The sequence below is a fragment of the Pteropus vampyrus genome, unplaced genomic scaffold (assembly GCF_000151845.1).
Source record: "Pteropus vampyrus isolate Shadow unplaced genomic scaffold, Pvam_2.0 Scaffold181, whole genome shotgun sequence".
Classification (NCBI taxonomy): Eukaryota; Metazoa; Chordata; class Mammalia; order Chiroptera; family Pteropodidae; genus Pteropus; species Pteropus vampyrus.
In genome coordinates, this window is record NW_011888962.1 from 2288549 (window position 1) to 2291358 (window position 2810).

Sequence of the window (2810 nt, forward strand, 5' to 3'; positions counted from 1 at the left end):
CTGCATGTTCTATTAATTGGATATTGTACTCACTGTATTAATTCTGTAATTATTTTTTTATTTATTTTCTTCTATTTTTCTACTTCTATATCATTTTATTATACTTTTGAGGAGATTACCTCAACTTTATTTTCCAATTATGCTATTGAAATTTCTATTTGTGCAAAATCTTGGTTTTAAGTTTTAAGAACTCTTTTCACTCTCTGAATATTTCTTTTTCTATGATTCTGTTCTTGCTTTATACATGCAATATCATCTTTTATCTCTCTGAGGGTATTATTTATAGTTTTACTTTTTTTAGACTTTACTTTTTTCTGTTTCTTGCATTTTCTCAGCTTCTTTCATGTTCCCTTTTTTCCTGTTCTCTCTTTGGGATTCTGTCTTTCATATTAGAAGCTTTTATCACATGGCTGCTATTCTTGGCCATCAGTCATACTTTAAGAGTAAAGCTATAAAAAGCTGACTGAAAGCTCTGTGTACTGGAAGTAATAGACGTCACTGGAGGATGATTTGAGAGATCCCTAACTGACAATATCTGTAGATCTTTCCTCTTGGGCTCCTTTCACCCTCTGCTCTCTTGCCTAGATGGTATTAGCCTGGCTGGAGTCATGCTCTTGAAGCCAAGTTGGGAAAAAAGTCTGAGGATCACTCCAGGCACTATGTAAACTTTTCCTTAGTCCCTCAGTAGAGTGTATTCCACCACAAGATGTGGTTCTACAATACAAATTGGCTCTATGCAGTTAGTACATAGAAAAATTATGTCAGTATAATGAAGAAGTCACATTAATTCACATGCAATATATCTAGGCATGGGAGAATAGAATAAGGAATGGAATTATAAATTTCAACAGAAAAGGAAAAAGCTTTTAAATCAGTTGTTGCACTGACCACAGGAATGATTTTGTTTATATTTTGAAAATTAAAAACAAATACCTATACCTTGGCTTTTGTCCAAAAGAGGCTACAGCCCAGACCTGTCTGGCTCTTGACTCCTAGCAGGTTGTACTGCTCTGTGACACCGTAAGGGCAGCCACCCTGACTTAGAACAGCACTTCTGTCTGCACTGTGTCAGGCCCTAGCAGCCATGCTCTCATGTAAGTATTACCAACATTCCCACTCAGTTATTTCTCTGACTTCTTATTACCAGCTTTAATAGGCACCAGCCACAATAAGCTGCCTGCCTTAGTAGTCCAAGTTATTTCCCTGAGTATCAATTACTGTTTTTATTAATGTTTTACATATGTTTCTGCCTCAATTCCCAATCCTTTTTTTTTTTTTTTTTTTTTTTGCATATGGCCTTTTACTTTCAGTGTGCAAGTTTGAAAATTGAATTTTTTCATAAACCTCATCCTTATTCTGTCTTATGGTCAATTCTTTGCAAAACTAGTCACATTTCCTCTCTCTACATCTATAGCCTTTTGCAGCAAATATGATTTTTATCAGCTCTGTCCATTAAGAGGTAGAATCTACTATTTCTCCTCCCTTTGAATCTGAACTGGCCTTATATTTTGCTTTGTCCAGTTAAATGTACGGAAGAGACATTTCCAAGTCTAGCCTCAAGAGTCCTTGCATGCTTCAACTGGCTCTTGGAACGCTGCCCAGACAAGGTAATAAACCTGAACTTACTTAGCCTGCTGGAGGATGAAAGACCATCTGGACCAGAAATGAGTCAGCCCAGCTTTCCCAGCTGAAGCCCCAGAGATATGGGGCAGTGGCAGGGAGAGTATCTTTGCTATATCTGCTTTTGATCCATATTTTTAGTCAATTTTCCTGTTTCTGACCCCAGTGTGCCCCTAGTTTTAGAAATACCTGGGGTCTCAGATAACGGAGTCTTTCTGGGACTCTGAAATAACATTATAGCTTCTGGACCTCCCTTACTCCTGGCTGAGATTTCTGAGGTTTCTTCAAGTCAGATTACCTCTTTCCTGCTTTCAACATGTTATTTCTGTGATGTCCTCTCTCCTGCTCTCTATGTCCTTGTTTTTAATGCCTGTTATTTCCTTACTGCAAAGTTTAGTGGTGTTTGGAAAGAAAGTATAGACAAACCCATATGTTTAATGTTCCAGAGTTATCAAGAAGTCTCTTCACTCAGTTTTACAGATGAGAAAACTGAGGTCGTAGCAGCTAAGTGGCTTGCCCAAAGCCATCTGGGTGATTAGTGAAAGATCTGGAACCATCCAGAACCCTGTGAGGAGTGCAGAGTTCTTTATCCCCTCTTCCATGCTACTTCTATGATTATGTCACGTAATAGCACTAAATGTCACTCCTGCTGGACATCATTGCGGTTTCTTCTGTACAAAACAGAAGCTTCTGCAGGGTTGTTGTCTGTTCTAGCCTTGACAAATAATGTGATATGCCAATTCAATAAGCATTCTGAAGTATATAATAAAAGTATAATTTATATCGTATAAATATATGCTCTCTGCTGAGGTTTAAACAGTCATTCACATAGAATTGTAAATTTTTGTATTCTCACAAGTTATGTGTGAACTCTCAGACACAAATTAGAAAATATTCAATAAATGTTTAAAATTTTAACTGCATGAACAAATGCCTGTGCTCTAAACTGAACAAAATTGCAAGGTATATAAAGTGGTCTTGCTGGGCAAGTAGATGATTCTTGAGTCAGTAAGTAGCTAGAACTTGGTGCTGCGGAACAACATCCTTTGCTGATGTCTAATGGCTCATAGACCAGTTACAGGTATCTAGTTTCTGCTAATAATAATCACTGATTATGCAGAAGAGCCTGGTCCAGAAGTTGGGATCATTTATGTGAAGTCTCCATGGGCTGCCATAATCCTTCCTGCCCA